This window comes from Ailuropoda melanoleuca, chromosome 4, assembly GCF_002007445.2.
Source record: "Ailuropoda melanoleuca isolate Jingjing chromosome 4, ASM200744v2, whole genome shotgun sequence".
NCBI lineage: Eukaryota > Metazoa > Chordata > Mammalia > Carnivora > Ursidae > Ailuropoda > Ailuropoda melanoleuca.
In genome coordinates this window covers 88,235,167-88,257,126 of record NC_048221.1, presented here as the reverse complement: position 1 = coordinate 88,257,126, position 21,960 = coordinate 88,235,167, and the positions used below count along the sequence as shown (strand labels likewise).

At 44.9% G+C, this 21,960-nt stretch overlaps 1 long non-coding RNA gene across 7 annotated transcripts in view; it reads left to right on the top strand.

Moving 5' to 3' along the window:
- The window catches only part of LOC105241309, a 53,790-nt gene extending 34,935 nt beyond the window's left edge, over positions 1–18,855 (top strand). Inside the window, exons 3-7 of one of the 7 annotated variants that reach the window (XR_004624939.1) lie at positions 588–798; positions 9,699–9,881; positions 10,338–10,525; positions 16,041–16,151; positions 17,604–18,855. This is a non-coding gene — a long non-coding RNA (uncharacterized LOC105241309). Of the gene's footprint in view, positions 1–587; positions 799–9,698; positions 9,882–10,337 lie in introns of all 7 variants that reach the window. The other 6 variants (XR_004624938.1, XR_004624940.1, XR_004624937.1 and 3 more) reach the window with 6 other exon arrangements.
- The last annotated feature ends 3,105 nt before the right edge of the window (positions 18,856–21,960 follow it).

Here is a 21,960-nt window from a genome sequence, read left to right as displayed (position 1 = left end):
GGAAGAAAAGCTAAAACAAACGAACGAACAAACAAGGAGGTCATCTCAGAGAATTGGGAAATCCAGATCTTCTCTTTTATAAGCCTCGGATCTTTCTGGGTTTGCATGTGGCTTTCATTTCTAGCTCCTTGTATCCTAACAAAGAGAATAAAGATGATTTTTAAGCTAAATGTGAGCCCTTCCAGGAAACAAGAGCTCCTCCCTTCCCCTCTTTAGTCCTAGTAGCAGAATTTTCTTTCGCACTATTAAAAATGGCGTGGGCCACCTTTTCTCCAAAAACACACGAAGCAGTGGCATAACTCTTTCCCAAATAATTAATCTTTCCAGTGGAATCTTTCAAAGCCCCACGTTTCCTGTTATTTTATACAGCTGCAATTTGTAACTGGAGCTCCTGCCCAGTGTTCCACGGGCAAAAAGCCAAATCCACTACATTTCACCTACCAAGGTGCCCCGCACAAATAATCCTTAACCACAAGTTAAACAGTTAGGTCCTGTTCTAGCCGAAAAGAAAAGCCCAAGGAACAAAAGACTTTTAACAGATTTGGTGTTAAAATTTTAGTGGATGCTCACAATATTTTATTTTCCAGGGTCAACATTTGGAAGTATCACCATGATGCTACAATAAAAGAAGAATTCTCAGAAACTGATTGATTGTTGTGTTAAGCTATTACGTGTGAATCACAAAATGACAACTTCTTAGTTACCCAGAAGCCAGGAACTCTGAATTGCTATATCAGACCCACCTTGTTTGTTTCCTTGTCTATGAGCTGGAAGACCAGAGCTAAGACTGGCTGGAGGGTAAGTAGGGAGGCAAAGGTAGGGGGTTGGCTGGGACCCCCTTCCTTCTTCTCTTTGCATCTCCCCTCTTCTCTCCACCCATAATCATTTCTCCACACTGCCCGTGAAGGAAGTGCTCTCAAGATCACAAAGTTGGGAGTTTCTTTTATTTCAAACCCTCTCCACTCTCCTTCCTACCTTTCCAACCCCCACCACATGTTTCTGCACATTACCTGCCTCCTACTTTTCAAAAATTGAAGCCATTGCACCAGACCCTCAACTTCCTGCTATAGCCGCGCCTTCCCTGGCGTCATGCCCCTTCCTTTCCTCCCATCCTGGCTGATGCTTCCTACCCTGAGGTCAGGCCCTGTGTTCTGGATCCCAGCCCCTCCTGTTCTCTCTAGAGCCTGACATTCTTTTTTTTTTTTTTAATGATTTTTTATTATATTATGTTAGTCACCATACAGTACATCCCCGGGTTCCGATGTAAAGTTCGATGATTCATTACTTGGGTATAACACCCAGTGCACCATGCAATATGTGCCCTCCTTACCACCCATCACCAGTCTATCCCATTCCCCCAACCCCCTCCCCTCTGAAGTCCTCAGTTTGTTTGTTTCTCATAGTCCATATTCTCTCATGTTTCATTCCCCCTTCTGATTACCCCCCTTTCTTTATCCCTTTCTTCCCCTACCGATCATCCTAGTTCTTATGTTCCATAGATGAGAGAAATCATATGATAATTGTCTTTCTCTGCTTGACTTATTTCACTTAGCATTATCTGCTCCAGTGCCGTCCATGTTGCAGCAAATGTTGAGAAATCGTTCTTTCTGATGGCTGAGTAATATTCCATTGTATATATGGACCACAGCTTCTTAATCCAGTCATCTGTTGAGGGGCATCTCGTAGAGCCTGACATTCTAACATGTCTCCTCTCCCCTGTATACTCCATCCTTTCCTGACGCTGAATCCTTCCTATTTATGCTTAAACATACTCAAGCCCCTCTTAAGATAAAACAAAAACATCCTCAACCCACAGCCCCTTCCTGCTATTATTTTTTCCTTCTCTCCTTCCCAGTGAAACTTCTTGAATAGGTTTATACTACTTTTCCTTTTCATCGTTTTCCCTCACTCCTCAGTCCATCACTTTGACTAAAACGGCTAATGGCCACCATGTTGCTAAAGCAAGGGACTCAGTCCTCACCTTCCCTGGCCTTTTCTGGGACCCTTCCCTCCTGAAACCCTCTTCCTTCGGTTCTTCTTGTTTTCCTCCTACCTCTTCCCCGCTCTTCCTCTACCTTCTTTCCATTACCATCCTTCTCCACAGAGCCATTAAATGTTTCAGTTTTTTAAGCTTCACTTCTCACTCCAAATTCTGTCACCACCTTCCACAGCTACCGCTCCAACAATCAGACTCATAATCTCAAAGTCTCCAGTTGAGCTTCTCAGAGCCACAAGTCCAAACCCCAAGTCACGATCTTTCCTTCCAAACTTGATTCTCTACCTCAGATTCTTACCTCAGCAAATGATGCCACCATCTACCAGAGGCTCAAGTCATAAACCTGACTTCCTTGGTAACTTTCCCTATTTCTCAAATCTAACCATTCCCTTAGTCCTGGTGTTTGTACCTTCTCAAATTTCTCATATCCCTTTGCTTCTTTCCATTTCCACACCCACCACCCCAACCCTGGACACCATTTGCTCTCTTCCGGACCATTGCAATAGCTTCCCAGCTGTTTTCCATACATCCATTCTCAAATGCTCTCAGAGCTGTTCTCCACAACGTTGCCAGACTATGGCACTCTCTTGCATAGATTCTTTTAATGCTGTAGGGGACACAAACTCTGTGCACTTCTCATCTTCCCTTGACTGCATCCTTTCATTCCTCTGGGTTGGTGTTCCATATATGCCTCAACTTCCAGGTTTGGATGAAATGCCACACCTTGGGCATGACCACTGAAGGCCTGGGTGATGTACTCTGGAAGCACAGGGGAATTAGCTTTCTGTAGAGTGAGACATGAACAACGGGCAATGGAAGATGGGAGAACACCAGGCAGATAAATCACTTCCTTCTTTCTCCCTGATAAGAACAGCTCTGAAATATGGTTTTCCTTATAAACTTTCTGGAGAAATTCTATGTGCTGAACAAACACACTGCTTTAGTCCTTAATTCAGAATTGACTTCCTGGAGGATCCAGATAAGACAAATGTTTAGGATAAAGACCAAAATATTTATCCAAGACTCTACATGGATTGATCCCTATCTACTTCTGCAGCCTCTCTCATCTCCTACCACTTTCCTGTCATTTCTCTATCTCCAGCTACAGTAGAGAGTTTTCTATTCATGCCAAATCCTCACGTGCCAGAAAGTTTATCTGGAAGACTCTTCCTCTCCACACCCCAACCCCCTTCACCTGGCTAACTCTTTTCCCAGCAGATCTGTTTCACTTCCTCCACTTCCTTCCAAAGGAAATCTCTATGGCCCTCTCCCCCCCCCTCCTCCCCCACTTCTCCTGTTTCCGTTGCTAGGGACTCTCAACAACCTGTGTCAGGATTTGACTTGTGTCTACCCCCTCCCCACACTGACTGTAAACTCCATGAGAGCAGAGACAGCGTCCGCTTTGGCTCTCCTTTCCAGCCCCAGGGCGGAGCCCAGTGCTCAACAAAACAGACGCTGAGTAAATGAACTCCTCAGATCCAACACTCCTGCTGGAGAATCTAAGATCAAAGAGATGAAGGCATTCATTCAAGCTAGCTAGTCTGTGGTAGAGCTCAGGTGTTCTCCTACCTTCTTTTTCAATTGAGAATCATCCTTCTTAATTCTGAAAAAGACAGTAACAGACAGATCAATGAAACAGAACAGAGGATCCAGAAATAGACCTAAATATCTGCTGCACATATGAAAAGTACTCACCCTCATTCATAATAAAATAAATGCAAATTAAAAATGAGGTGACTTTTTTTTTATCTTTCCAATTGGCAAAATTCACAAAATTTGGTAATTTCCTCTCTTGATGAAGGCATTCAACAGTAAAGTGCCAAATATATGAGAGTAAATATAGAAGTGTTTATGGCGTATTTAAATTGTCTTCTTTCACGGAAGACAGTTTGACAATAGCTACTTGATTATAATAGTTACCAAATCACAAAAGCACATGTTCTCTGCAATTCAACCTAGCAGTTCAACTTTTAGGTATTTATCCTACAGATATATTTGCCCAGGTGGGAAATAGAAAACATACGGTTATTCATTGCAGCAGTATTTGTAACAGCAAAAGATTTAATGTGCCTCATTCAGGGACCGGTGAAGTAAATTGTGGTATTTTCATACAATGGAGCAGTATGTAGCTGTTTAAAAAAGAATGAGGCAGTTCAATTCTTTTGAATCCCATATTCCTATCTGTGACTATGGCGTATTCCCATTGTAGTAATATCCCATATTCCTGATATTCCATATTTTAATATATACAAATATGGAACCCTTTCTATGATATCCAAGTAAAAACCAAGGTGTACACAGTAGTTATATAGGATGCCCCTATCCAGTTAAAATGCACAAAAACTACAAATAAAACCAACTGGATTGTGAACTAAACTCAGTGAGGACAGTGCGCTCATATAGTTTGTCTTTCTTACATTGAACAGTGAATACTCCATTAATATTCTTTACTAATTTCGGTAAGAAGAAATGTCCTAAGTGAGAAGGGAAAGGGGGCAAAGGGAAAATGGACAAGTAATCCTTGTTCATACTTGTTTGCCAACTGGGTGAAATCTCATCAAAAGAGGAAGGGAAATCTGACAGTCAATATGATGGTCCTAGATCATCGGTGAATTTTTGTTTTTCTCCACGCATTAGTTAGGAACTGAAGAGTTGTATGTCCTTGATTGTATCAACTCCTTTCTACCTGAACTGAGAAAGAAAAGATAGTCAGTAAAGCCTTGTCTGCCCAAACCTGATTCAGATCAGGTTTTTTGCTGTTACTTGCTTGTCCTCACTATTGGGTTAACCCGATTTCTCACTCACATATCACATCAGGAAAATCAAATGAAAAGATGCCTAGGAATTGGCAGAAAACTCTGCTCTTGCTCAAGAAACAGGTATAAGTTGATTAAGTCGAGGGTTTCACACTGCTGCCTGCATGTTCTTTTGGAAGGCGTATGACTCTATAGCCTGGACCTGGGAGGTACTAGCTGTGAAAACTGTCTGTCGCCAAAGTAAACATCTGCATGTTTTCCTGTCGAGATGCTCAGTGTGTGTGCTCGCTGTGCCTCAGTGGGGACGTTACTGCTACAGACGCATTTATGTTATTTTTTCCTTGAAGGCTTTTTTCTAAATAATATTCAAGTGCATCGAGTCAAAAAATGTTTTCAAGTGTGACAAAGGCCCAATGATATTAATAACATCAGAAAGCTGTTGTTTTTTTATCTTGAAATCACTATATTAAAGGCAGTGAGAGTCTATTCCACTCATCAGAGAGCAGGCAATGGGCTTTTTGCAGGACTAGCCTTGACCCTTTGGCTTCATCTCAGATAGATAGATGATAGGTTGATAGATAGATAGATAGACAGGTAGAGAGATAGATACACAGACAGATAGGCAGGCAGGCAGACAGATAGAGAGACAAACATGGAAGATAGACACCTAGATGGAACATAGATAGAGCATTAGAGAGGTCTGGAATGAAGACTAGTTTTCTCAGCTTCTCTTGAGGCTGAGCAAGGCTTTGTAAATGACATTTTTGTGTGGGTCTTCCAAGGGCCTGAAGGAAGCTGAATTTGCTGGAATGAACCCATTTCTCATCCTCAGGGTCCGATGGCCTGTTAGAAGGCGGCCGTAATGCAGAGATGAGTAAGGCATGGTCCCTCTCCTCAGGGCATTTATAATGAATTACACATTAAAGGTATGAAATGGAATACAGAAGAAAAGGGAATTGATTCTGTGCAAAGGAAGCCCAGAAGTCTTCACAAAGAGGATATGATCTAAGCCGGGCTTTACAGAATGGATTATAGCAATAATATCTCCGATTTATTGAAGACTTACCGTATGCCAGGCAGTGTATGAAAGGTTTTACAGGCATTATCTCATTTATTCTATATGACAACCCGGCGAGGTAGGTACTGCGATTATCCCCATTTTACAGATGGAGGAACTGAGGGGCAAAGATTAGAGAGCTAGTAAGTGACTGAGCCAAGGTCCAAACCTCAGCCCATCTGTTGTTCCTAAGGCTCAAGCCCAGGGTTCGGCTGCCTGGGACTGATGTGGGAGGAGACACAGGGAGGGAGAAAAGCCTTCACTCTCATCGTGAACTCCGGTAATGGTCAGGGCAGGCAATTCAGTCCAAACTGGTTGTTAGGTAGAGATAGGCCAGTATTTCCTAAAGTATATTAGCGTATTTGGCAGAACTTTTAAGTTCTTCTTCTTTTTTTTTTTTAAAGATTTTTATTTATTTATCTGACAGAGATAGAGACAGCCAGTGAGAGAGGGAACACAAGCAGGGGGAGTGGGAGAGGAAGAAGCAGGCTCCCAGCAGAGGAGCCTGATGTGGGGCTCGATCCCATAACACCGGGATCACGCCCTGAGCCAAAGGCAGCCACTTAACCGCTGTGCCACCCAGGCAGCCCAGAACTTTTAAGTTCTTTTAATATGCTCTGCAGAAGAAGGGAATAAAAGCAAATAAACGAAAGACTATATACACACACTAACATGTAAAGGTCCTGAGAAGGCCTAAGGTAAAGAAACATGTTTAATTTTTATTTTGTTAAAGCTTGGATTTTTCAGACTTATTTGACCACAGAACTTTTTTTTATTATAAAAATTGTTGAATGTAAATAAAAGTGGAAACTATAGGATCTTTTATATACTCATTACCCAGCTTCGACAACTATCACTATTCTGTCCTATGTGTTCTGTCCATGACCGCTTTTCTCCCCCTTTCCTTTCTAGCTAAAGTATTTTTTTTTAAAGATTTTATTTATTTATGTGACAGAGAGACAGCCAGTGAGAGAGGGAACACAGCAGGGGCGTGGGAGAGGAAGAAGCAGGCTCCCAGCAGAGGAGCCCGATGTGGGACTCGATCCCGGACCGCCGGGATCACGCCCTGAGCCGAAGGCAGACGACTAACGACTGCGCTACCCAGGCGCCCCTTAGCTAAAGTATTTTAAAGGAAATTCCAGACAGCCTGATATTCTACCTTTAAATAATACTTTAGTGTGCATCTCCAAACGAGGGGGAGATTTTCTTATAGAAAGTGTGATTATCACACCTAACGAGCTTAAAACATTTTCTTAACATAATTTTATATTCAGCTCATATTCAATATTGCTGATTATCTAAAAAATCAAGGCCCCCTTTTTTATTTTTTTTATTTTTTTAAATTTTATTTTATTATATTATGTTAATCACCATACAGTACATCCCCAGATTCCGATGTAAAGTTTGATGCTTCATTAGTTGCGTATAACACCCAGTGCACCATGCAATACGTGCCCTCCTTACTACCCATCACCAGTCTATCCCCTTCCCCCACCCCCTCCCCTCTGAAGTCTTCAGTTTGTTTCTCAGAGTCCATAGTCTCTCATGTTTCATTCCCCCTTCTGATTACCCCCCTTTTCTTTATCCCTTTCTTCCCCTACCGATCCTCCTAGTTCTTATGTTCCATAGATGAGAGAAATCATATGATAATTGTCTTTCTCTGCTTGACTTATTTCACTTAGCATTATCTCCTCCAGTGCCGTCCATGTTGCAGCAAATGTTGAGAATTCGTTCTTTCTGATAGCTGAGTAATATTCCATTGTATATATGGACCACAGCTTCTTAATCCAGTCATCTGTTGAAGGGCATCTCGGCTCCTTCCATGATTTGGCTATTGTGGACAATGCAGCTATGAACATTGGGGTGCATATAAGGCCCCCTTTTTTAGTTAAGACCATTGGAACTCTGATTATTTTATTGACTCAGTTTCATAAGCAAGTGCCAGGACCAAGCACACACATATTAGAAAAAGGTACAGTCGTTGATTGTTCTTTCCTAAAACACCATTAGAGAATTGAAGCCTTCTTAATTCAGCCTGAAAAATACTGGGCAGAATATGTTCAGTCCTTCGCCCTCAAGATGTCCCTGGGCTAGTGAAGATACTAATACTTGGATTGAGCCACCTTTTTTTTTTTCCACTTGACTTTCCAAATAGACACAAAATAGAAAATCCGTTTAGCACCCCAGGAATACACATTCTGAGGAACACATTTTGGGAAAGCTTGATTTAGAGAAAACATCCAGTTGAAAGAAGGCTTCACTTTACTTGACTGTTTGGTATTGAATAGCTATAGCTTTGAACTCTGATTATCTAGGTTTTATTTTTTTTTTTAAAGGCATCACATTCTAAAAGGAAGGACTTAGTAATCAGTCCTGGTTTTGACTTCTACCACATCTGTGATATTAAAACACACAAACACAAACACGCACACACACACACACACAAAATACTACAAATGTTACAACAGAGAAGCATGATGGCAAAGTTAAAATCAGATCAAGACCATCCGAAGCAGGTGACTAGGTCATTCGAGATCTATCGGAAGGAGACGGGTCTAAAAGAGAGACTTGCAATATGGATATGCGAACGGACACAGTAATAAACCATACAGCACAACAGTGATTTAGTTTCCGCATTTATGACAGCAGCTAAAATAAACACCTCAGACCGCTACACTGCCAACGGTATCTTCTAAATTAAAGAACAGAAGAAATGATTTCATTAATTGATGCTTCAATGGCTAGCTAAATATTTATACACCCCACAAGCACTGTACTCAAAATTTACAGTAGCAAAGCCACCTGCAGCCACCAAAATATTGATTGAGTCATAAAAACTCAAGGTTATTAACCCAAATATCTTCTCGCTTTGTATAAAACTAATTGCTAGGCCAGGGAATGCAATTTCTGAGACAATTACCAGGAATGGGGGCTTTAATGACTTTCTCTTACCCTTTGCATAAATAAACAGTAGCTGCCTAATCCAGGACACCGGATGAGGTTCGTTCTGTGCCTCAGAGTTAATCAAATGCATTTCTCACCATGTGCCCCGGTGATTCTTCACCTGAAGTTAAACCTGTGCACCGTCCGAACTTAACATGTGTGTTCCTGAAACAGTATACATACTCAGGCCAATATCATATCTGATGATACACGTTACCAACTGTAAAGTTGTGTGAAGGAAAACAAACGTAAGTGTAAGTCATCAAACAATGCCATGTATCTCTATCATGAAAGCCCGGCATGGTCATCTGCTGGTTTGCACTGCATGCAGAAGCTCTGGGCAGCTTTGGGGTTAGCTAGGGAAGGCGTCAGGGAGGACTAGGCAGTTACGTGTGTTACCTGCCAGGAGCCAGGCACCCTTCCCCCACGTATCTCAGGACATTGCCAGGTGTGGTCTAGCTAATTGCTACAGGACAGGATGACAAGAAGGAGTCAGGACCTAGAAGCAAATTTACCTCCTGGAGTAGACAGGCTCCAGGGAGACCCAACTGGCTGAAGGGGCAGTGAAGGTAGAGCTTGGCATCTGGAAGGTATGGTGTGGTACAACCTTTGGTAGTACCAGCAAAGAGTCTGTGGTGGGCAGCCCCACACAGAGCAGTGGAGGTGTCCCAAAGGGCAAGCAAAGTATGGCAGTCAAAAATCCTGGTTTGTGATATTCAGAAATCCAGGCAGGTAGTCGTCTACACTGGGGAGGTAGGTCAGCAGGAGCCAGGACCCAGGCATGAGCTGCAGGGAGGACCTGTAGGCAGGTAGAGGCTCCTGTGACCAGAACAAGACAGAATCCCAATGTTTTAGTTGGAGTATGAGCTGGGTAAAGCTGCTGTAACAAAGATACCCCACGTAGCGTGCCTTCAGTGATACGGAATCTCATTCCTGTCTCATGCAGCTGCGGAATGGGAAGGACACGACAGCTCCAGGAGCTTGTCCGGGGCCCCAGGAACCCTCTGCTCACTGTGTCTACCTTTGTGTCTAGACGGCTCGTCCAGCTGTCCTCCCCTCTCAGCCACAGCATGCTGCCTGACACCGTGATGGCATTCCAGGCTGTGGAAGGGAAAAGAGACCACAGAGGGTGAGAAACTTTATTGTGAAACTCAGGAAGTTACACACATCACTTCTGCTCATGGGCCAAAAGTCATCACGTGGCTGCTCCCAGTTGTCAGAGGGACTGGGAGATGTCACCCCTACCAACGTGGCCATGTGCCCAGCTCGAACCCAGGGAGGAGGCTGGGGGTGGTCAGTTCTTGTGGCTGCTGTAACACGTTACCAAAAACTTGGTGATTTATTTTTTTTTTAAGATTTTATTTATTTATTTATTTTACAGAGACAGAGACAGCCAGTGAGAGAGGGAACACAAGCAGGGGGAGTGGGAGAGGAAGAAGCAGGCTTCATAGCAGAGGAGCCTGATGTGGCTCGATCCCATAATGCCAGGATCACGCCCTGAGCCGAAGGCAGACGCTTAACCGCTGTGCCACCCAGGCGCCCCAAAACTTGGTATTTAAAACAACAGGAATGTATCCTCTTACAGTTCTGGAGGCCAGAAGTCCAAAATCAATATCACTGGGCTGGAATCAAGGTGTGAGGGCAGGTGTCCCTGTGGAAGCTCCCAGGGGAGGATGCCTTCCTTGCCTCTTGCAACTTCTGATGCCTGCGGCCTTCCAGTCTTCCACGGTTTGTGCCTGCCTCTGGAATTGGATTGCCTTCCCTTCTGCCCAGGTATAAATTTCCCTCTGTCTCTCTTTTATAAAGATACATGTAATTGCATTTTGAGGGCCCACCCAGATCACTGAGATCCTTAATCACATCTGCAAAGACCTTTTTTCCAAGTAAGGGAACACTTAGAAATTCCAGGGATTAGAACTTGATCTTTGGGCTGGGGAGGGGCCTTGTATTATCCAGCCTGTTACAGGGGTACTCAGTGCTGAGAGGATGAAGGAGAAAATGGCCTTTGCCTCATTCAGCAATCAGAATCAGGAAACTCTGGTCAATACAGTGAACCTCGCTCAACGCTGAGCACCAAAGAATTCATCTCTAGCTCTTCAGGTTTTCCTGGCTTGCTTCTAGACCAGTGTGGAGCCTGAACTGGGCTGTGCCCTGGCTGGGGCCGAGGGGAGCCCTGGCCATGGGGAAAAGACGGCCACTAAGCAAAGGCAGCAGGCGGCAGGCTGTGTGTGCCTTGAGAACAGTATCACCCAGAGTGAGAAAGCTCAGTGAGCGCTGCCCAAGGACACACGTGAGGTTCTGGGACCAATACATCAATACCAAAGCCTTGGCAAAGTCCTGTTTGCAGATCGCAGCCCCTGAAGACGGGATGCCTTCCACTGTCCCATCCATTACCCCCCTCACCCCTGAAAAGCCCGAACAGTCCAGACACTTGTTAGTGAAATGGCCATACCCCCTTTCATCTACTTCCCCAATTCCACTCCCCACAATTAACCACCATTAACAATTTGATCCTTCCTGACTTTTCTTCATGTGTTTATAAACACACACACACAGAGGGAAATATAGTGGTTCCTTTCTACATAGATTGGATTGTGCCATATATGTGTTGTATTTATTCACTTAATAATATATCATAGACATCATTGCTTGTCAATAATAATAATAAATTCAGTGTTCATGCTATGCTGGGCAAGGGGCCAAGCACTTTCCACATTTTGTATTTCTTGTCATTCTCACACCCCCTTATTAGTTAGGTATTATTATTTTCCTCTCTAAATGATGACAAATATTCACAGGGAGCTAAAGTGACTGGTCGGAGGTCACACAGATGCTGAGTGGCTGAGCTAGAGTTTGAACCCAGATGACCACTACCTGGACCTCAATCTTTGCTAGCACCCTTTGCTATCACATAGACATCCTTGGAAATCTTGTCAGACCACTCTTCCACCGGGAACTAATCAGCTGTTGCACGGAAAAGCTTAACTTTTGCATCACTACCTCTTAGACTTCCCTGGAAACTGAAGTGTTCTCCCTGGTTACCGGACTGCTGGCTGGCTTATAGAGCCCATGGCTTCAGCTGCCCCAGCTTTTGCGGGGAGGGAGCCCTCAATTCCATCCCAGTGGTTGCACCTGCCCTGGTCCCGTCCCTTGGCACCTGCCCCTTGGTCCCTACCTTCTCTCTGCCTCTAAATTTCTCTTAAACCCTAGTGGATTTGGCCCAGCATCTGTCACCCCTGCTCAGATAAGCTGGCCTTACCTGGAACCTTCTACCTGAAAATCTACGGTCACAAAGCGTTTTGGACGCTTCCCTGGGCCTGCAGCTAGACACTCCTTCTCTCTGTGGCTACAGCCAATAGAAAGTCTTTATAATCAACCTTTCCTTCTGGGTCTCCCCGGTGGCCTGGAGCAGGCAGCAGGGGCTTGGTACCAAGGAGGCCTCTGCTCCCCTTCTGGACCTTTACCATGGAAACAGACGTCATAGAGGAACTACCTCCCCCTTCCCGCCTGTTCATGTTCCCCAGGTGCGCACCTTCTAGGAAGCTCTGTCCCACTCAGTCCTTCCTACCATTGAAACCTTCTCTTATGCACGTGCAGGTGAAAATAGCCCATAACGTGGGCCCTCAGCCCCGTGTCTTCAGTCTTCCTTATGGAGAGCAGAACTCCCATGTGAGCTGAATAGCCCCTGCTGATCAACACGGACACAGATGCTGGCAGTTGTTAGCAGGGTAGAGAGGCATTCGCTCCAGAGAATTGGAGGCTTGTGGTCCGACCCTAGACCTTTGGAAGCTAAGGGTTTGCCCAGGGCAGAATGAGTCGCTCTGCGGTGCAGGGAAAGACGGCCTCCATTGTCTCAGCAATCCCTCGGTGTGGCTACTTCTGGGGAGCCCAGCTCATGGTCACACGATGGCCAAAGCTGGCCTCCTGGCCTGTTAGCTTGCAGTCTTCGCTCCTTGACCTAGTTGCTTTAGGCCTCACCACCTTGAGGGCAAACAAAGCAAAGAAAGCAAAAGGGTTGCCACAATGTTGGCCACAGAGACGCCATGGTATCAGGATGGAGCTGGTCAGAGGTTTCAGGTGGTTTCTCACAGGCCTGGTGACCCTCCTAGCTGCTCCACCCCAGACCAGCTGAATCCAAATCTCTGGGATGGGACCCACGATGTGTTCAAACAAACCTCCTGGGTAAGTCTGACATGTGCCCAAGTTTGAGAACCATTCTCCTGTAGCTCTTTCTGATTCTCTCTCCTCAGAGGAAACAGGTCCACTTCCCTCACAAGTTGGAGGGTTTTTTTCCTGGGTAGCTGTGGTTTGTCATTTAGACAAGGTGGCCAGCTCTTGTCAACCCATGCCCAGATATGTCTTGGGCCAGGAGCCAAACTTTTTTGTACTCTGTTATGAGAAGTCAGGTATCTACCAAAGATAAGAAAGGAGCTTAAAGTATTGCCTCTCTCAGGGGGACTGTTGCTCTAAGAGGCCAAGAATACTAACAGTGGAATCTCAAGCTTTGGATAGGAGAAGAATTTAGGGGAGACAGCAAAGTTTTCCTGGTTCTTTTAACACCATCATGTTGAGAGGGTCCCCTTGTTGTCAGAAAGGGGACCAGACTTTGTCATGCTTCATGCATACAGTTTTATGTCACTTAGGCTGAAGTCAGACTTCTGATAACCACAACCTTCTAGAACTCAGGCCTGGAGTGGGAGCTGGGGCCAGTTCACGAAGGGCCTTGAAAGCCGTTTTTAAAAGTTGGTCTTTATCCTAAGAATGATGGAGGAGTCGTGGACGACTTTTAGGCTTAGGAACGCCACCCTCAGCATTGAATGTGAGAGACAGCTCCAGCTTCCTCTTGAAGAATGGGTTGGAATGGGGCTAAGTAGGGTCAGAAAGAGTGAATGCTCAAAAACCAGTTAGGAATACAGGTGAGAGAGAATGGCAGCTTGACTGAGGGCATTGGCTGTGGTGATAGAGAGAAGTGGGCAGATTCTAGAAATATTAAATATGGAGGGAGAAGGAAAAAGGAGAACCTAGCACTTACTGTGTGCTAAGAACTGTCCTGCATATTGACATTTAAAGCTTACAGTGACCACCTCATGAGGTCTGTACTACCATGATCCTGGGTTTACAGACAGCACAGAGAAGCTAAACAATATGGCCGGTTTCTGACTGGATGCATGTAAGAGGGAGGGAGCAAAGAGTAAAAGGCGGCACATGGTTTCTGACATGAGTGCTGGGGAGGCTATTTGGTGCCATTTGCTGAGAGGCGGGACATGTGAGTAGAAGCAGGTTTTGGGAGGAGAGAGATAAGGAGCTCTCCCTTGGACTTGGGTTCGAGAGGTGGAGCCCTCCAGCTGTTATCTCAATGTTCTTTCTCAAAGAAGCCCCTGTGATGCAATGTACATGTTTTTATCAGAAAGGGTTATGATGAAAAAATATGCAGGTGTTGGGAGAGGGTGAGTTTCAGTGATGTCGAATTACTGGGGTGCATTATTTTTAGGGCTCTTGGGTTCAGCCTACTCCCTAGGATTGTGATCCCTGAATCATGGACGATAAAGCCTTTGTCTTGTCATTGGTAGCCACTGCCTCAGAGCCTTTAATTCTCTTGTTCTGCATGTACTGCCACTTCTTTGGAAAAGGATTCTTCACCCAAGAGACCAACATGAATCAAGTAAATATGTGTTTAGGCAGTTTCTAAAAACCTGTAGTTTAGCCCAAGAGACCAGAAAGGTTCCTGTCTCCTAGGTAAACAGCAATTAAATGGTGTATTAAAATGTATATTATGTCCCCGATCGGTCCACGGGGTAATTATGCATTTCAGGAATATTTTGAAACATGTGTTCTGCTTTCCTCAGCACTCTTTCAATCCGTCAAGTAACTGTATACTTAGAACATGTGTTCTGCATAGTAAGAGTCGTTTTATAAACCCCTCGTTAAAGGGAACCAAACGAAAAGGCATTAGCTGCAGCCCATTTTTCAGAAGTGTTTATGCCAGCCAAACGTAGACAAAGGAAAACAAAACCATAGCAGCAACGTCATCTGCCACAGACCCTCCCTGACCGGCTGCAAAATCTCGAGGGTGATCTGGGCCGTGAGGAGCAGATGCTGGGGCTCCCTTGGACACCTTCTGGAGTTAGGTTAGAAGATGTCAGAAAAGCAAACAGGGAGAAGGGTTACGGCACTAGTGCAGGTTACAGCCCCACGGGAAAAATTCACACTTCCCCCGAAGAGAATGAAAAGCAGGTGTTCTCTTGGCTGGTTGGCAACTGAGAAGCAGTGGGCCAAGGTCCAACTCTGTCGAGGGTGTCGTGTTTGCCAAGAGGTTGGAGCGGTTGAACGCTCAGGGTCATTGGGGATGGGGTACACAACAGGAGAAGAAGTGGCAGGATCCCTGTATCAAGCCTGTGGCCTGAGGCCGATGGGTTATCCACAGCTGCCAAGTTTTCTGAGCTCTCTTGGCCTCATCACTCTTCTCGAGGAGAAGGCAGCACACAGAGCACTTTCTTTTCCCTGGTATTTCAGTCTCTCCTTCTTATTCCTGAGGGCTGTTTGCAAGTTAACTCTTCAAGGGCCGTAAGGGAGCAAGGATGCACTGAGCATGCCCTTTTCCTGGTCCCAGAGTCTCTCCAAGCCCTTAGCCATTAACTGGAGGGAACTAAGGCTTCCTCTAAACTCAATGGACTTAGTGGGAAAGGGTCGCTAGAAACTTTTTGAGCCAAGGTGTTATCAAGTGTACCGTAAAGGCCCGAAGAGCTACAACCCAGGAGGGGTGAGGAGCTTAGGAACTTAAAATCTTCCTCGGAAGGGCTGTGGGGTGGGCAGGAGATGAAATAGAGGAACTCACTGAAGGCCAAGTGCACCAGGCGAGGAGAGAAGCAAACACAGCAGAACAAAAAGTAGGCAAACAGGAAGTGGAATAACAGGGAGGGTCCAAACGGAAGTAATCACTGGAGGGGAAATTTTGAAACGCAAAAGAGAGGAAAGGAAAAGGAAACCTTTCAGAGGAAAAGTCAGGCAGCGTCAAAATACAGGCTTTCCTGGGGTTGATTGATGATTGGCTTGCTTTGAAGTTCACCGGTGGTGGAGACCCCACTTTCCCTCTGTCTGTCAAGAGGAGAATTCATTCTGTCAGCAAGATGGCAGCCCCCCTCTCGTTTTAATTGTCGCATTACAACAGCACACAACAGCAGCTATTATCTGGGAACTGGGGAATTCTTTTGACATTATTTTTGGACCCAGTCCTAATCAGCTTTAAAGTATGACACAGATACATTCTTCTAATGTTTAATGTCTAAAGTCATCGATGCTGCTGGATGAGGAAGGAAACAAGCTGCTTGAAATGCCTGAGTGGGTCTTGGCAAGGTCTTGCAGCCTGGAGAAATAACCGTGACCTCAGAACCTGCAGCAGGTAAGGCTGTCACGTGGCCTTGGGCTTCAATCATGGGTTCCATCTTCACTGCTGTCAACGTTGTCACTGCCCTGGATGGTGGGTGGGAGTGCTGACCCCACTCCACCACCTGATGGCCCTCATTCATTGGGCTCATACTATGTACAAGCACTACCATGATGCCATGCCATTCCTTAAACCTGATTCTTACAACAACTTTGCAAGGTAGACTTTATCTGCTTCATTTACCGAAGGGGAAATCTAGCCTGATTTTGGCCTCATCAGTGACTTTGGTCTTCAGTGCTGCCTGCGTAGCTGAACTGTGTTCTATGGGCTTATTCTTCACAGGACACCAACTTGTTGTCCATGCAGACCCTGTTCCTGTCAGGGGGTAAGCAGGTCAGGAAGTTGTGAGCAAATGAGATCAAAGGGGCCCTAGTGGGGGGAGGGGTCAGGTCCAGGATGCTGGAAAGGCCCCACCCCTCAGGGTCCACTCGGTCTTCCGCCACATAGCCACCACCTGCCGGGTGCTGCAGGGGACAGAAGGGGTCCTTACCGCCTGTTCAGGAGATCAATCATGAAAAACCACTCCATGAACCAACCAGTGTTTACTGAGCATTTATTCAACTACATGCTGGATAAGGCCTGCTCTAGGCCCCGGGGCTAGGGCTGTGAACAAAACAGACCAAAATTCCTGTCCTTATGGCGCTTATAGTTGAATGGGGCAGACGGAGGAGGAACGAAAATATATAGTGTGTTAGATAGCAAGAGGGAAAAGAGTCATGTAATGAGGGGAAGGAGCATAGGAATTGAGGAAAGGCTTTGCAGTTTTAAATAGGGGGACCTGGAAGTCCTCAGGGAAGAGGTGACAGCTGAGCACAGGTGTGAAGGGAGTGAGGGCACCAACGAGAGGAAGAGACTGCAGGCTGAGGAAACAGCAAGCATGAAGAGCCTGGGACAGGAGGAAGCAGAGGAGAGGGTAGTGGGAACTGAGTCCAGAGAGGAAGGGGGATGAAGCCAAGCAGGCAGGACCTCACAGAGCACTGAAATAATGGTGTTTCTCCGGGACACCACAGCGAGGCTAATGAAAGGTTTTGAGCGGAAGAGGAAAATGATTCTAATTTTCAATCAACTCACCAGTCACTGTGTTGAGAACAGTCTACGTAGCTCTTAGGAGAACAAGGCCTGATACCAAAATACCAGTTAGAAGTCTCTAGAAGTTCCCAGTTTTCAAGTCCTCCTTCGCCTCTTCCCCACCATCTAATCCATCACTAAAGTTTAATGATCTTACCTACATTTCCCCCTTGCCCTTCTGCTGACTTCTCGATGAACCTCATTGTTGTTCAGTGGAAACATCGCTAAGCAGTTTGGGGGGGTCTCTGTGCCCCTCGCCTCTCACTCCTCAAGACTTCCTCCACATCACTGCCAACATAACTGCTTTAAAGCACAGGTCGGATATTGTCCCTTCTCTAGACAGCTTTGATGTGCAAGATGCTGGGGAGATCGAAACATGCCCTCGAGGAACCCACAGTCCGGTGAGAGACACACTGAAGCCATGACCTACCTAGCCAGGTGACGCGGCCACCAGTGAGGAGGGCGTCTCTCTGCCAATTGCTAGAGGAGTACAGAGTGAGTCCTTTCACAAGCCAAGGAGGGAGACAGAGGGAAGGACGTTTCAGTACGCCCAGGCCTTAACTGATGAAAAACCACTCTTCAGTGGAAAAGAAAAGAACAACACTGGAGGCAGGGAGAACAACCTGGGTCCATCCCTTTCAGTCCAGGGAGATGGACAGACCTGGCGCACCGTGGGGGCTCCATCTCTCAGGAGTGGACTCACATGAGCTGGACTCACAATGACTGATGTAAACGTTTCCATTCAAATTTTTAGGAAATAGACGATTTTTAAAAACATTTTTAGATTCACAGCAAAATGAGTAGAAAATACAGAGGTTTTCCATGCATGCCCTGCCTCCTCGTACATCCTGCCTCCCCTATATCAAAAGCCTGCACCAGAGTGATAACTTGGTCACAATCTATGAACCTATGTTGACACATGATAATCACCAGAAGTCCATAGTTTACCTTCGGGTTTATTCTTGGTGTTGGACATTCTACAGATTTTGACGAATGTACAATGACATGTATCCACTGTAATAGTATCACACAGAGTAGTTTCACTCCCCTAAAATCCTCTGTGCTCCACCTATTCACCCCTCCCTCCCCACCACCCCTGGCAACCACTGATTATGTTAATGTGTCCATAGTCTTGCCTTTTCCAGAATGTCATAGAGCTGGAATCACACACTATCATACCTGCCTTTTCAGGTTGGTTTCTTTCACTTAGTAACATGCATCTAAGATTCCTCCCTGTCTATCGTTCGTTTCTTTTCAGTGCCAGATAATATTCCACTGTCCAGATGTACCACAATTTTTTATTCATTGGTCTACTGACGGATATCTTTGTTGTCTCCAATTTGGACAATTATGAATGAAACTGCTATAAACATTCCAGTGCAAGATTTTGTGTGGATATACGTTTTCAATTCATTTGTGATCGTCTTCGAAATCCTCTCCTTTTCCTCTTTGACACTGCCTGCTCCCAGTTCTCTTAAACAGTAGACTGTCCTCTCATCTATGAGAGACTGTGAGGTCTCCTCATTAAGTTATGAGTGGCGATTCCATCCCATTCGTTATTCATTTGGAAAATAGAAAGAGCTTACTTCATACAGGGCAACGCAGAGGGCTTCTCTCCCCGAAGTCTCCATGTAACTTCAGAGGCTGTTTTGCAGGCTGTGAAGAGCTGATGAGAGAAAGAAAAATTAGAAGGTTGTCCTGTCCTTGGCGAGGTCTTCCCAGATGGCTCTCAAACACACAACATTCTAATTGATCCCCTTGTTGGTTTCCTTCATAACACATCAGCTCCTGTCACTGTTTTTTCTGTTTACTTCGTTTTTGTTCTTCTCCTGGACTGAATAACATACTCGGCGAAGGCAGAGACAGTATTTCTCCTATCATTGTGTCTCCATGGCCCAGGACACATTATGTGGCATACCCCATGTTCCCAGTAAACATTTAATGGTTCAATTTTTTTAATGAATGAATAAATGAATGAATGAGCAAGTAATTTCTCAGATGCAGTCCTTCCTCTCATTCATAGGTAAGGGGGCCTCTCCTGAGGGGTCTGGGGCTTTGTCTGCATGTCTCATTGCAGAAAATAGATCCACAGGGGTGTCACCAAACACATGCTAGAGTCTCTTCTTTCTCCTCCTCTTCACCCAACAATACTAGTTCTCTTGGTTTTACGGGTTCTTAGTCCATACGGTACAATTAATCATGGATGTTCTAATCATTCAGTGTCTTTTTTTATACTCATGACACATTTTCAAATTTCTGAAAATTTGAAATTTCCTGAAAATTTCAAATTCCTGAAAAAGTAGGAATCCAAGCGGTAGACCTTCCTATTATCTCTCGACATGACAAGACCACCGCTTTGAGCCACGTTTATTTATTTATTTAAAGATTTCTTTTTAAGAATTTTCTACACCCAACATGGGGCTCGAACTTACAACACCAAGATCAAGAGTCACATGCTCTACGGGGCGCCTGGGTGGCACAGCGGTTAGGCATCTGCCTTCGGCTCAGGGCGTGATCCTGGCATTATGGGATCGAGCCCCACATCAGGCTCCTCCGCTATGAGCCTGCTTCTTCCTCTCCTACTCCCCCTGCTTGTGTTCCCTCTCTCGCTGGCTGCCTCTATCTCTGTTGAATAAATAAAAAAAAAAAATAAAAATCTTTAAAATAAAAAAAAAAAGAGTCACATGCTCTATGGACTAAGCCAGCCAGGTGCTCCTCAAATTCCTGAAAATTTGAGTGTGCACTGGAAGAGAATAAAAGATTCAAAGAGGGACTAAAGAAGTGAACAGTGGTGACAAAGCTGTGTCTCCCCGTAACTATGAAATGATCTACAGTTCCCACAGAGGTCTACCTCCGTGACCATACATCTATCCATATGCTAGCGTTGAATGTCACTTCTTTAGTATTTAACACATTTCCAGCAAGTTGTACAAAGGTCTATACGGAGTTGCAATATTTGTTGACTAATGTTGTTGTGGTAACTGTCTGCCACATTGAACCAAAAGTACATTTTGCACATTAGCCTGAACTCATCCCCCTGTGTCTGCAGTCCATCACTTGCCCATCCTGTGCTGGTCTATTGTCTGTCGGGCTTCTGACACTCAGCTTGAACCAAATGCAAGAGACCCACCACTGGTGCCTGTGGGGGTTCTGGTTCCTCTAGGACACACGTATCTAAGAAGCAAAGGTATGGAACTCTGCAGATATGTACTATGGCTTCCCATCTTCTATTGAGCATATTTCTCTCAAGTGGAACTGGGCATTTTTCTCTAGTTGTATAAACAGGAAAGGGTGGAAAAGGGGAACCGAAAATAAGCCGAATTGGCCAGGGCCAGAGCAGGAACTGTACCAAGATCAGGCATGACTGATGGGCACCGGTGGCCATACACAGTAATCAGAGTGGAAGAAGATTAGAGGCCAAGATCGGCCAAGTGTCCAGGAGCGCTTCCTGAGCAGACTCCGCCCACTCGCTGTCTCCTAGGAAACCAATCCTCCGTGGAACCTCTAATTTTAATGAGATGGCACCAAGACATAAGGAAAGAAATAGTCAATGGAGGCAGGATATGCTGTGGTCAAGACACAGTGGCCATGAGGGCAGGGCGAGGAGGGGCCTGGGCAGTAGTTTGAAGTAGGGAAGGGCTAGGGACAAAGAAGAGGGTGACGGGGTGTCGTGTATTATGGGTTAGACCACACACCACATCGCAGAGTTCAGTCTGTGGCTGGTTACTCCCTGACAGGAAGGAGTACACAGGGGGATATCAAGTGGGAATAAAGTGAAAATCTTTCCAGATACACGGCTCTTACCTTTCAGGAGAGGTGATCTTGACAACGAGGTTCCTGCTAGGCTCTGGATGACGATCTAGGGAGTCAGAGCCAGGCATTGGGCACCACTGGTATTCCAGATCCATCCCCCATCACCTTTGTTTTGTTAATCAAATGTATTAATATCTTAGTAGTGGTTTATACAAGCTCCGGCCTCCCCTACCTCTTCTCACTTCTTTTTGCTTAGCTATGATTTTACATCTTGTTAGGTCTTCAACTAAAAAAAGTGAGTTAAGGGAGTCTGTGTAACTCGAAGTAGTTTTACTGCTATACATGTACTGCGTTATACATGTAAGCCCTGATTTAGGATCTTCTCCAGGGGAGGAGATTTAAATGACAATAATAGCAAAAAATGAGATCTCATCATTTTCTGTGGATTTCAACATGATATGAAAACACCATCCTTCATACCATGAGTTACCAAGAATTAACTGGGGGAGAATAAGAAGAGCAGTTACAGATATAAAATAGACACATATGCATACATCTCAAGTTTAATACAGAGAAAAGATAATTAGAATTAGAAAGATTTATGGTCACCGATATTCCTGAGTTATCTTACCATGGGAAAAATTGCAAAATTTTATACACTGAAATCGATAAATGCTGAAGAAGCCAAAATAAAAAAATATCTTATTTATTGAAAGCCAAAATATAAGTTATTTTTAATGTCACACAGACAGGTGGATGGATTAGAATTGAAATCAGAAACGAGAGACTTACATAGCTATTTACATTAGCTGTTTAAACCAAAAGAAAGAAGAGATTTCAATCACTCATTACTAACTAGGTAGTATAGACAAACTAGGGAATTTAGGCCAAAACTGCCACATTGTGATCAAGTCTTTCTAAATTCTTGGTCTTCACGAAGCCA